This window comes from Pelophylax lessonae (assembly GCF_965119305.1).
Source record: "Pelophylax lessonae genome assembly, chromosome: 1".
Taxonomy (NCBI): domain Eukaryota; kingdom Metazoa; phylum Chordata; class Amphibia; order Anura; family Ranidae; genus Pelophylax; species Pelophylax lessonae.
Genome location: NC_138768.1, coordinates 816,379,213 through 816,393,351, shown reverse-complemented (window position 1 = coordinate 816,393,351; position 14,139 = coordinate 816,379,213). Strand labels below are relative to the sequence as shown.

The following is a 14,139-nucleotide window of genomic DNA, read 5'->3' as shown; positions in this document are numbered from 1 at the left end:
GACAGCATCAGCTCTGTTCCTGTGTGCTGTGTGAAAGGGGTGTGTCCCTTCCCTCCAATCAGCTCTCAGAGCTCTCCTCACTGATCTATGCAGAGTGTAACTTCAGCTCTCTGCCCCTTGCTTTCTGAATTCTCAGACACGTTTTATAAATTCAGCACTTTAAACGGATGTAGAGAAGAGATGATTGCAGATAAACAGGTACAACTTGCAGTATAACAACAACAAGAAAAGGGCGCACCAACCTCGTGCATTACCACTAAAATAATTTATTAAAATTCAAAAAAGTAGCACACATTGTACTGACAAACATAGGATGTATACATGCATGTAGAAATTAGAGACCAATCGCCTCCAGGATACTCCTGAACTGCTGGATAATGTGATGGTATCCGAAATGGTCTGGTTAACGCGTTTTGAGGGAGGACCCTCTTCCTCAGAGCCAAAAGTGCTGCTGACGGAGTCCTCCGTCGAAACGCATCAGCCAGACTATTTCGGATACCATCACATTATCCAGCAGTTCAGGAGTATCCTGGAGGCAATTGGTCTCTAATTGCTACATGCATGTATAGATCTTACGTTTGTGAGTACAATGTGTGCTACCTTTTTGGATTTTATTTTAGATTTTTGATTTTAATAAACTCTTTTAGTGGTAATGCACGAGGTTGGTGCGCCTCTTGTTGTTGTTTTTCAGTGTATTTCGATACCCTTGGCCCTGAAAGGGCAGCAAGACCACAAGTTTGTGTGAAAAAGGCCATCACTTGAGGGCAGGAGAAACACTGTTTTGGAACAACTTACAGTATGTAGGAGCATTTGTTTAATCTCTGTGTATCACCTGAGGCCAATCACTTCTCTGGGTATATGGAAGGGTAAAGGTTTAAAGCTGAAGTGTATCCTGCTAATATTTTTTCCTTCGCTGGTTCCTTCCTCTGTTCTTCAAAACCATTATCATTTTATAATGAAATCTTTTTTTTTTTTACAAACCTCATTTTAAATATAATGATGTCATCACTGGGTATCTCTGCTTCTCTATGCAATGCAGGCATGTTATGGCTGGTAGGAGGTGCCAGCAGGGGGCTGCACATAGCTTCCAGAGAACATCACGGCCTCAGTACTACTCTCAAGAGCCCTCAGTCATGACATAAGCAGCAGATTGATTTTTTTTGTGGGGGGTGCGCAAAATATCAGAATGCCTTAGTGGGCAGGTGTAAGTCTGGATGGGTGGGCTTTTTAGGCAGACTTTATTTGCATGTAGACCTCCCTAGGTAATGGCCACAAGTGATGCTGAGCCTCCATGAATGAAGGCCAATAAATGAAAGGGGGCGACCTCTAGCTGGGAAATGAGGCAGGCTCTGGCTATTCTAGCTTTCAATGCACATGGTGAGAAGCTCACAGTGTGCAGTGAAATCAGAGTAAGCTCTCTCAGTACAGGAGAGGATCCTGTACAATTGTGCAAAACTGAAGGTAGGGCTGGAGGTCAACTTTAATAAACTCGCCCCAGGCAAATGAGAGATTGTCATTCTATGAGAATTCATACAATAAAATATTTATAAAGCAATCATAATCTACACGTCATTGTAACAAACCCACAGGCTATAACGTAAAACTTTAGCAGTAGCTTTATTTTTAGCTTTTCAGATGAGGAAAGTGTTAGAACCTTAGCCAGCCTTATATTGCCGCTTCCTAATAGAAAGACAATGGAACAGTTACACAGCACAGCCATCTAGGTGACCTGACTGTACTCTGCTGCAGTTAGCCAACACAACCTGGTCACCTCCCCGCCCTTAGGCTGTGATTGGTCTTTGAAGGAGCAGCAACAGACTGATGAGGTCATCTCTTTGTTCTATCCTCCTTTTACCCTTATCAGCACATGCCCATGCAACACATCTGGTTGGACCTTAACCGCTTGCCGACCGCCGCAAGTACATATACTGCAGCGGTCAGCCCCGGCCAGGCAAAGTGACGTATGGGTACGTCACTAGCCTCTAAGCCAATAGCGGGCGGACGTACGCCCCCGGAGGTGCGCTCCCGCCCCGGCTCGTTCCCTAACAAGTCCCCGCGTGTGACCAGCGGACCCGATGTCCGCCGGTCACTAGTGATCATCCGCTGTGAAGGGAGAAAGGCAGGCGGCTAATGTAAACAAAGCCGCCTGTCATTCTTCCCTGTGTAGAAGCAGAGATCTAACGGTCCTGCTATGTAGGACCGTTGATCTCTGCTGTTACATGTAAAGCCACATCCCTGCACAGTAAGAATCATGCCCCTAGGGACACACTTAACCCCTCCTTCCCCAATAAATTAACCCCTTCCCTGCCAGTGTCATTTTTACAGTAACAGTGCATATGTATAGCACTGATTACTGTAGAAATGTCACTGGTACCCCCAAAAGTATCAGAAATGTCGGTCAAGGGTCCGATCTGTCCGCCGCAATGGCGCAGTCCCGCAAAAAAAAAATCGCAGATCGCCGCCCTTACTCGTTAACAAAAATAAAACAACAACAAAAATGACAATGACAATGTGAAAAATATTGTTATTTTTGCAAAATTTTCGCTCTTTTTTTGTTTATAGCGCATGATCAAAAAATCGCACAGGTGATCAAACACCACCAAAAGAAAGCTCTGTTTTTGGGAAAAAAAAGACGTCAAATTCGTTTAGGTACAGCGTTGCATGACCGCGCAATTGTCCGTTAAAGTTACGCAGTGCCGAATTGCAAAATACCCCCTGGTCAGGAAGGGGGTAAAATCTTCCGGGGCTTAAGTGGTTAACCATGCCCCTCTCTCTTACAGTCTGAGTGCTGCTGTACATAGAATAACACATGGGCGATATCCAGACACATTTGAGTAATTGTACTAGCTGCATTTCAAATACATTACAGATTTTTTTATTTCTTGGATACGTAATGACAGTCATTGGTGTTTTATTGTTACATCTGCTTGAAATTCAGCTTTTAAACGTAACTCTAAGTTTATTATAGAAACATTTAATCCTTGCAGCATTTTAAGGGTTAAATTGTGATAATATCCAAGATGTAGACATTTAAGGTGTAACACTTGCCTTATTCCTCGCCCTAGTATTGCTCCAGCACTTTACTCTTCTCTCCAAAGCTCCAGTTTGTGGATGGGCCCTCGCGGTCCTCATGTACAGTGCAGGGCTATTAGTCCTGCATTGTACTTAATGTAACTGCCAGCTATAGTGCCTTTGAGAAGAGTCTGCGGGGGAGCGGTCACACAGCATGGAGGGAGCCTACCAAAGCAAGGAAAAGGTTTCAGGCCCCTGTAGGCATGTGCAGTCCACTTTCTACACTGCAGGTGGCGCTCAACCGCAGCAGCATTGCAGAGGGAGAGGAAGTCAAGAGGAACGTAGTTTCTCTATGTCAGGTGTGTCAAACTCAATTTCATTGTGGGCCAAATCAGCACTATGGTTGTCTTTAGAGGGGTGCGCTACGTACAGAGTGCACAGTTCAGGGGTGCGCTAAATAGAGAGTGCAAAGTTCAGAGGTGCGCTAGGTACATAGTTCAGCATTCAGGGGTGCGCTACATCCAGAGTGCAAAGTTCAGGAGTGCGATACGTACAAAGTGCAGCGTTCAGGGGTGCGCTACATTCAGAGTGCAAAGTTAAGAGGTGCGCTACGTACAGAGTGCACAGTTCAGGGGTGCGCTAAATAGAGAGTGCAAAGTTCAGAGGTGCGCTAGGTACATAGTTCAGCATTCAGGGGTGCGCTACATCCAGAGTGCAAAGTTCAGGAGTACGATACGTACAAAGTGCAGCGTTCAGGGGTGCGCTACATTCAGAGTGCAAAGTTAAGAGGTGCGCTACGTACAGAGTGCACAGTTCAGGGGTGCGCTAAATAGAGAGTGCAAAGTTCAGAGGTGCGCTAGGTACATAGTTCAGCATTCAGGGGTGCGCTACATACAGAGGGCAGGGTTTAGGAGTTTGCTATGCATAGTGTGCAGGAATCAGCGCTCTTTCACAGGCTGTTCACATCCCACTTCCACCCCTCCCCCTGGGTGCGAGGGCCACATAAAAAGGCCCAGGGAGCCAGATTCGTCCCGTGGGCCTTGTATTTGGCACATGTGCTCTATGGTTTCCTGGGTCACTGAGGCAGCGATCTTGTTGAATGCTGGCCACCCTTATGACCCTAGTGACCATCCCGGTTGTGGAAGAGTGTGTTTAAGACCCTGGCACCTGGGTTTGGCACGCATTGTAGTGTGTGAATAGTGTAGGGACAGGTTACCTGTCTGTCGTGGGCACTGGGCAGTATTAGTGGAAGAGAAAGGTTCGAGACGAGGAGGGAAAGCATAGGAATTCACCACTCTCCTATAAACTTCCTCACTTGGGCTCGAACCGGCCAGGCCACATTCCCCTTTCCACACAGATGCTGTCAGCTTGGCTGAGACCTGCTCAACTACACGCTCTATGTCTCTTCTCACGCATGCCCACTAACCAGCTAAACACAATGGTGGTGGGATGGTATATGTAGATTGACAGAGGCTTCACCTCCCTCTTATTTTAAAACATAGGCTGGAGGGGCGTAACACAACCTGTGACTGGCAGAAATCCGCCCACACCATAGTATTTTTCCACAAAATAATAAAGATTTGATTTCAAATATATATTTGTATGACAATTTAAAACAGTTTATTGGTATTAATTATTTATGTTTACTCTGTATTCCAAAGGCAGTTTCAATTTGAACATGTTACCAGCAGCAGAGGACAGTAAGCTCCTCCTACTTATGTTTCCCTGCAGACAGGCTGGGAAAGATCTCGGTAATATGACAGCTGTATATCGGCTAGGAAAAAAGGTACTTAGATGGGTTTTTAGTACTTTAGTTTTTATTTAATTTAATTTTACTTTATTCTGTTTTATTTTATTTTCTCTTTTTTACTCTGGTTAAATGGACTTGGGTACAATATTCATCCATGGCTACTAAATGTATTAAAAATATGGCCTACTATATCTTATGAGTCATGTATTCCATTACTGCCTTTGTACTTAGTAGAATTTTATATATATTTACTCTGTTTTTGTAATTTTTCATTTGTAAAATTATTTCTGAAATAAAATAAAAATTATGTAAAAAAAAAAAAAAAAAAAATTATTACTGTGCCATCATCCATATACAGAAATAGAAGGGACAATGTAAATGATACAGTGTGTGTTTACTATCACTTTAATGAAAGTGCCTGAAAAGTGCACAAAAATGTGCATTACGCTCATTTCTTAGCAGGGACACAGCCGACGCTCCCAATTTCACATCCACACGGATGCACAGCCCTGGACGCCCACTGTCTGTGCTCAGGGACGCGCACCCGTGCAGATGCCAAACTGGGAGCAGCGGCTGTGTGTATGCAGCCAATGCGACCCATTGGATATGGATGGGCCTGCCTGCACAGGGATGCACTGAATACATGTTCATCCCCGTGGGGGTAAACAGCCCTCGCAGAGGTACACGCTGTAGTATGCCCATGTGAACAAGGACATAAGGTGCAAAAAATGCACAAAAAATGCCTTAAAATTGCCTGAATATACTGTGAATGGGGCCTGCAACTTGACACAGGAAAAAGCCCATGAGCTTCTCTTGGGGCCCCAATAGACTTCAATGGGAACCCCTGCAAAGCTTGTAACAAGTCATGTAATGCTAATTTTCCTGCCCAGTATGTAACTTTCCATTTGTTATAAAAAAATTAAATAAAAAATTCAGAAGCAAGAAGAATTTTAATTTTTACAGTTGTATCCATTCAGTTTTGAGTGGTGGGTTGTTTGTAGCTTGACTTTTTTCAGGGAAAATCGCCCTTTTTTGACCGCAGAGGCTTTAAAGTGGAACTTCACTCTCCCAATCAACATTTATTTCTTTTAATCCTCATGCTGCTAGCATTCCTAAATAGACAGGAACGTATATCATATTTACTCCGCTTAAACTTTTTTTTGCATTTCTTCAGTTACTTAGGCAAATTATGTCATACATCCCATTAGTCTTCAGGAGAGGAGAAGGGATGTTCTCAGTTAAGTACACTCTCCTGTCTGCATGCCTGAACTAAAGCCTCGTACACACGCAACGATTATCGGCCGACCGATCGTCCGACTTTTGTCCAAGTTGTGTTGTGTTGGTTGGAATGTGCCTAGACTGCACAAGAATTTTTTCGGCCAACAAAAATCTACTTCAGAAGTGATGTCATGTGTTGGTTTGTTTTCTTTGTGTTTTTTCTTCACTGAGCATGCCCAGACTTGCTCATCAGATTTTTCCCTGTCGAAATCTGTACTGACTGCACGAAAGGCCAACAAAAATTTTATAGTCTGCACACCAGATTTTTTTCGGCCGAAAAGTCGGAGTTGGTTGTCGGAAGCATCATACTAACAAGCCGAAAATCGTCAGATCGGACGTTGGCTGAAAATTCCCTGCCAGTTTTCGATGCGTGTGTACGGGGCTTAAGGGCAGATGGATTCCAGGCAGTAAAACCTACGTGAATCGTCTGCCCATATTCTACGTGGCCACGGCCAGAAATGCTAGTGGGGGTGTTTTTCAAAGTGATTTCTCAACAAAATTAGCCATGGAGACATAGATGGATGGAAGAGTTTGACTTAAATATTAATGAAGATCCACTTTAAAGGAAGCGCCCAATAACTGCATTGAAAACGTATTAAACATGCGTTTTATAGACATCCCCATAATAAAGTAATGGAGCCAAAAATGCACAATCCTGCTCCAGTACAGCACATCACACCCTAAAATTGTGAAAAAAAAGACACTTTAAATTCCTCAGAATATGTTCAGGCTGTGAATGGGGCCTGCAGCTCATCACTCGAAAAAGTCCATAAGTTTCTTTTGGGGTACAGTCTTTTGCTCTGGCCCCAATTGACACCATAGCGACTTGATGCTTCATCAGAAATATTTTACCTCTTGACACTAGGATTTTCATTATATTCAGTGGTGGCAATTTACACTACAGTGCAGTGTCCCTAGAGGCCCCATTCAAACCTGCGTGTTTTGTCGCTTGAGTCCCCATTTACGTCTGAGCGTTTTGTCGCTTGAGGCCCCATTCATACCTGAGCCCTTTGTTGCTTGAAGCCCCATTTACACCTGAGCATTTTGGCGATGGAGGCCCCATTTACACCTAAACGTTTTGTTGCTTGAGACCCCATTCACACCTGAGCTTTTTGTCGGCTGAGACCCCATTCACAGTTGAGCATTTTGTCGCTTGAGGCCCCATTTAAACCTGAGCGTTTTGGCAATGGAGGCCCAATTTACACCTAAATGTTTTGTTGCTTGAGACCCCATTCATACCTGAGCTTTTTGTCGCTTGAGGCCCCATTTACACCTGAGTGTTTTGGCGATGGAGGCCCCATTTACACCTAAACGTTTTGTTGCTTGAGACCCCATTCACACCTGAGCTTTTTGTCGCTTGAGACCCCATTCACACCTGAGCGTTTTGTCCCTTGAGGCCCCATTTACAATTACGTGTTTTGTCACTTGAGGTCCCATTCACACCTGAGCGTTTTATTGATTGAGGCCCCATTCACACCTCAGCATTTTGTTGCATTTGCCATAGTGTGACAACACTCAACAGGAAGAATCCCATTGTCTTCAATGGTGCCCGTTCCCATCTGAGCGCTGTGTCATTTGGAGCTTGACACCTGTAACTTGAAAAAGTAAAGGAGGTTTTGTTCAGGCAGAATCATGCATTTATAGCCAAATAGCCCTTAATAGAAGTGCCTGAAAATTACATGAGAAATGTGTGTTTTTAGCCAACCCCAAAAAAGAAGTCTCTAAGATACGCGATTCTGCCCCAAAGAAGCTCCTGTACAGCACACTGCTTTTAAAAGTCGCAAAAAAGAAAAAAAAATCTAAATCGACAGAACACGCTCGCACCACTCTGAATGGGGCCTGAAGCTCATCACTCAGAAAAGTCCATGAGCTTCTTTTGTGGCAGGGTCAGAATGCACAAAACGAGGATAGTTACCTAGTAACCAGCTTTCCATGGGTTAAAAAGAAAAAAAAAAAATGCTCAAGCTTGAAATGCGTGCAAAAACACCCAAAAAGCAATCAGATGTTACACATTTTGTACTCAATAGACATCAATGGAAGCAAAAACATAGGAGAACGCACGTTCTTCTGAAAAACATAGGCGAACGCACGCAACTTGCATTCTTGCCTAGTAACCAGTTTTCCATTGGATAAAAAAATCTTAAAAATTGATCAAGCCTGAAATGCGTGCAAAAACACCAAAAAAAGGACACAAAAAAAGGAAAAAAAGTGACCAAAGATGTCACATATTTTGGACCCAATAAACTTAAATTTAGGAGCACCTGAAAAATGTGTGAGAACGCATGTAACTTGCCTCCTTACCTAGTAACCAGATTTTCACTGGTTAAAAAGTATTGAAAAAATGCTAAAGCCTGAAATGTGTGCAAAAATGCCCCAAAAAGTGACCAAATATGTCACACATTTTGGACCCATAAGCTTCAATGGAAGCACCTGAAAAGCATGTGAAAACGCACAGAACTTGCATTCTTACCTAGTACCGGTTTTCAATTTTGTTAAATATATATTAAAAAATGTTCAAGCCTGACATGCGTGCAAAAACTCCTATACAAATACTCAAAAAAGTCCAAAAAGCGGCCAAAGATGTAGCTTATTTCGGATCCAATAGACTACAATAGGAGCACCTGAAACATATGCAAGAACACATGTAACCTGCTTTATTACCTAGTAACCAGCCTTCTATTGTTGAAAAAGAAATGTAAAAAAATGCTCAAGCCTAAAATGCTTTCCAAAATTCCCAAAAACAACCTATTTTGGTCCCAATAGACTTTAATAGGAGCACCTGGAAAATGTGCAAGAACTTATATAAATCACCTTCTTTCCTAGTAACCAGTTGTCCATTCGTTACAAATAATAAACAATGCTCAAACCTGAAATGTGTCTAAAAACGCCTGCACAAACCCTCAAAAAAGTCCAAAAAGCAATCAAAGATGTCACACATTTTGGACTTCAATGGAAACATCTGAAAAACATGTAAGAATACATGTAACTTGCATTCTTACCTAGTAACCAATTTTCAATTGGTTAAAAGTCATAAAAAAGGCCTAAACCTGAAATGCGTGCAAAAGCACCTTTACAAACGCTCCAAAAAGTGACCAAAAATGTCAATTAATTAATTAATTCATTCATTCAAGTAATTGTGTTCTTGCCTAGTAACCAGCATATCATTGGTTAAAAAGAATATAAAAAGCGCAAGCCTAAAATGCGTGCAAAAACACCCAAAAAAGTCCAAAAAGCGACCAAAGACGTCACACATTATGGACCCAAAAGACTTCAAATGGTGCACCTGAAAAAGTGAGAGAATGTGCTTAATTTGCGTTCTTGCCTAGCAACCAGGTTTTTGGGGTTAAAAATAATTTTAAAAAATTCTCAAGCCTGAAATGTGTGCAAAAACGCCCAAAAATTCCAAAAAGTGACCAAAGCAGTCACATGTTTTGGACCCAATAGACTTTAATAGGAGCGCCTGAAAAATGTTTGAGAAAGCATGGACCTTGCATTCTTACCTAGTAACTAGTTTTCAACTGGTTAAAAATGCTCAAGCCTAAAATGTGTCCAAATGCCCCAAAAAGTCCAAAAAGTAACAAAAGACATCACACATTATGGACCCAATCCATCTCCTGATAGAACAGAGCCCTAGTCCAAAAAGCTACCAAGAATGTCGCACATTTCAGACCCAATAGACTTCAATTGCCGCACCTGAAAAAGTGGGAGAATGCACGTAATTCACATTTTTGCCTAGTAACCAGCTTTCCATGGGTTAAAAATAATTAAAAGAAACGCTCAAGCCTGAAATGCGTGCAAAAAACGGCCAAAAAGCGACCAAGGATGTCGCACATTTCAGACCCAATAGACTTCAATTGGTGCGCCTGAAAAAGTAGGAGAATGCACGTAATTCACATTTTTGCCTAGTAACCAGCTTTCCATGGGTTAAAAATAATAAAAATAAATGCTCAAGCCTGAAATGCGTGCAAAAACGCCCAAAAAGCGACCAAGGATGTCGCACATTTTGGATCCCAACCAATTCCTGATAGAACAGAGCCCTAGTCCAAAAAGCGACCAAGAATTTCGCACATTTCAGACCCAATAAACTTCAATTGGCGCACCTGAAAAAGTGGGAGAATTCACGTAATTCACGTTCTTGCCTAGTAAGCAGCTTTCAATGGGTTAAAAATAGTTAAAAGAAATGCTCAAGCCTGAAATGCGTGCAAAAAACGCCCAAAAAGTGACCAAGGATATGGCACATTTTAGATCCCAATAGACTTCAATTGGCGCACCTGAAAAAGTGGGAGAATGTGCATAATTCAGGTTCTTGCCTAGTAGTAACCAGCTTTCCATGGGTTAAAAATAATAAAAAGAAACGCTCAAGCCTGAAATGCGTGCAAAAAACGCCCAAAAAGCAACCAAGGATGTCGCACATTTTGGATCTCAACAAATTCCTGATAGAACAAAGCCCTAGTCCAAAAAGCGACCAAGAATTTCGCACATTTCAGACCCAATAGACTTCAATTGGCGCACCTGAAAAAGTGAGAGAATGCATGTAATTCACGTTCTTGCCTAGTAACCAGCTTTCCATGGGTTAAAAATAATTAAAAGAAATGCTCAAGCATGAAATGCGTGCAAAAAAACGCCCAAAAAGTGACCAAGGATGTCGCACATTTCAGACCCAATAGACTTCAATTGGCGCACCTGAAAAAGTGTGAGAATTCACGTAATTCACGTTCTTGCCTAGTAACCAGCTTTCAATGGGATAAAAATAGTTAAAAGAAATGCTCAAGCCTGAAATGCGTGCAAAAAACGCCCAAAAAGCGACCAAGGATGTCGCACATTTTGGATCCCAAGTTCCCAACTAATTCCTGATAGAACAGAGCCCTAGTCCAAAAAGCGACCAAGAATGTCGCACATTTCAATCCCAGTAGACTTTAATTGGTGCATCTGAAAAAGTGGGAGAATGCATGTAATTCAGGTTCCTGCCTAGTAACCAGCTTTCCATGGGTTAAAAATAATTAAAAGGAACGCCCAAGCATGAAATGCGTGCAAAGAACACCCAAAAAGCGACCAAGAATGTCGCACATTGCAGACCCAATAGACTTCAATTGGCGCAACTGAAAAAGTGTGAGAATGCACGTAATTCACGTTCTTGCCTAGTAACCAGCTTCCCATGGGTTAAAAATAATTAAAAGAAAAGCTCAAGCTTGAAATGCGTGCAAAAAACGCCCAAAAAGTGACCAAGGATATCGCACATTTTAGATCCCAATAGACTTCAATTGGCGCACCTGAAAAAGTGGGAGAATGTGCATAATTCAGGTTCTTGCCTAGTAACCAGCTTTCCATGGGTTAAACATAATAAAAAGAAACGCTCAAGCGTGAAATGCGTGCAAAAAACGCCCAAAAAGCGACCAAGGATGTCGCACATTTTGGATCCCAATAGACTTCAATTGGCGCACCTGAAAAAGTGGGAGAACGTGCGTAATTCAGGTTCTTGCCTAGTAGTAACCAGCTTTCCATGGGTTAAACATAATAAAAAGAAACGTTCAAGCCTGAAATGCGTGCAAAAAACGCCCAAAAAGCAACCAAGGATGTCGCACATTTTGGATCCCAACCAATTCCTGGTAGAACAGAGCCCTAGTCCAAAAAGCGACCAAGAATGTCGCACATTTCAATCCCAGTAGACTTTAATTGGTGCATCTGAAAAAGTGGGAGAATGCATGTAATTCAGGTTCCTGCCTAGTAACCAGCTTTCCATGGGTTAAAAATAATTAAAAGGAACGCCCAAGCATGAAATGCGTGCAAAGAACACCCAAAAAGCGACCAAGAATGTCGCACATTGCAGACCCAATAGACTTCAATTGGCGCACCTGAAAAAGTGGGAGAATGCATGTAATTCACGTTCTTGCCTAGTAACCAGCTTCCCATGGGTTAAAAATATTTAAAAGAAAAGCTCAAGCTTGAAATGCGTGCAAAAAACGCCCAAAAAGCGACCAAGGATGTCGCACATTTTGGATCCCAATAGACTTCAATTGGCGCACCTGAAAAAGTGGGAGAACGTGCGTAATTTAGGTTCTTGCCTAGTAACCAGCTTTCCATGGGTTAAAAATAATAAAAATTAACGCTCAAGCCTGAAATGCGTGCAAAAAACGCCCAAAAAGCAACCAAGGATGTCACACATTTTGGATCTCAACAAATTCCTGATAGAACAGAGCCCTAGTCCAAAAAGCGACCAAGAATGTCGCACATTTCAGACCCAATAGACTTCAATTGCCGCACCTGAAAAAGTGAAAGAATGCATGTAATTCACGTTCTTGCCAAGTAACCAGCTTTCCATGGGTTAAAAATAATTAAAAGAAATGCTCAAGCATGAAATGCGTGCAAAAAACACCCAAGAAGTGACCAAGGATGTCGCACATTTTGGACCCAAAAGACTTCAATGGGAACACCTGAAAAACTTGGGAGAGCGCATATAAATTGAATTCTTGCCTAGTAACCAGTTTTCCATGGGTTAAAAATAATTAAAAGAAACGCTCAAGCCTGGAATGCGTGCAAAAAAACGTCCAAAAAGCGACCAAGAATGTTGCACATTTCAGACCCAATAGACTTCAATTGGTGCACTAGAAAAAGTGTGAGAATTCACGTAATTCACGTTCTTGCTTAGTAACCAGCTTTCCATGGGTTAAAAATAATTAAAAGAAACGCTCAAGCCTGAAATGCGTGCAAAAAAGACTTCAATGGGAACACCTGAAAAACGTGGGAGAACGCATATAGCTTGCATTCTTGCCTAGTAACCAGTATTTCATGGGTTAAAAATGATGAAAAAAATGCTCAAGCCTGAAATGCGCGCAAAAGCGTCTGTACAAGCGCCTACAAAAGAATCCGAAGAGGGACCAAAGATGCTCAGATCAAGTGTGAAGGGGCCTTCTTACACCTTACTCCTCTCTCTCTCTAGACTTAACCAGCATTTAACCTTTGCAATGCAGGGGGGGGGGAACGGGGGGATAGTTTTTTTTTTTCTCTGCCTAAAGTGCGTCTCTATCGCCCGTTCCTTGTTCCTATCATCCTATAATTATTTTCCCTCTATACCTCCAGCCTGCAAACTTTCATCATGCCCTCCCCAGGAAGAGTTAGAGGAACATGAGGATCAATAAGATGAAAGTGATGGTAGAAGATGACAAAACGCTGCATCTCTGCAGCTCCGCTTCTTGAAGAGGAAAGAAAAAACCTCATCTACTTACAGTGCATGCATGCGTCCGTTCACATCATGACTTCTGCTTTCCATGAACAGGGAAACAAGGAGATTGTCAGCGGAGGAGGATTAGAAGGAGAGAAGATGTCACTGGGGTAGAATGAGGCTCCTCACCATCCGTGATCCTCGGAGATGTGTGACGCCTGAACCTGGCAGCATGTTAGTGACCGGCTCTGAAGACATCACTGTCCTTTCCTCCACGCCTTCGCTTTCACGCCGACATCCAGCCCCAAACAAATTCCTTTTCTCCTCGCTGGCTAATGAACTCACCTCCCGAGGAATCCTGTTATAATTTCTGCCTCGCACCCTGCACCGCGAGGCACACGCACACACACTCACCACTGTGGGCAGCGCCAAAGCGTTAACTATTCATGTCTCCTGCTGATAATGAAGCGACGTGGACTTCTCCTGACAGTCATTCTTTGCTTGTCTCTTCCATCTTTGCCGATCGGCACTGTAGCTGGCGTCTTCAATCTCTCCGCATCCACCTCTTCACACTATACTTCCATCTACTCTCATCTATATTAACCTCGTCCCTTCCATCTACTCTCATCTATATTAACCTCGTCCCTTCCATCTACTCTCTTCTATATTAACCTCGTCCCTTCCATCTACTCTCATCTATATTAACCTTGTCCCTTCCATCTACTCTCATCTATAATCTCATCCCTTCCATCTATATTAACCTCGTCCCTTTCATCTACTCTCCTCTATAATAACCTCGTCCCTTCCATATACTCTCCTCTATAATATCCTCGTCCCTTCCATCTACTCTCCTCTATAATATCCTCGTCCCTTCCATCTACTCTCTTCTATAATATCCTCGTCCCTTCCATCTACTCTCCTCTATAATAACCTCGTCCCT

The 14,139-nt window shown here is 42.6% G+C and overlaps 1 protein-coding gene across 1 annotated transcript in view; it reads right to left on the bottom strand.

The window, feature by feature from the left end:
* The window catches only part of CTBP1 (C-terminal binding protein 1), a 999,951-nt gene extending 986,390 nt beyond the window's left edge, over positions 1–13,561 (bottom strand). The window contains exon 1 of the mRNA XM_082247492.1: positions 13,264–13,561. The gene's annotated coding sequence lies outside the window, so the exon portion shown is untranslated. The remainder of the gene's footprint in view (positions 1–13,263) is intronic.
* Between the last annotated feature and the right edge of the window lie 578 nt (positions 13,562–14,139).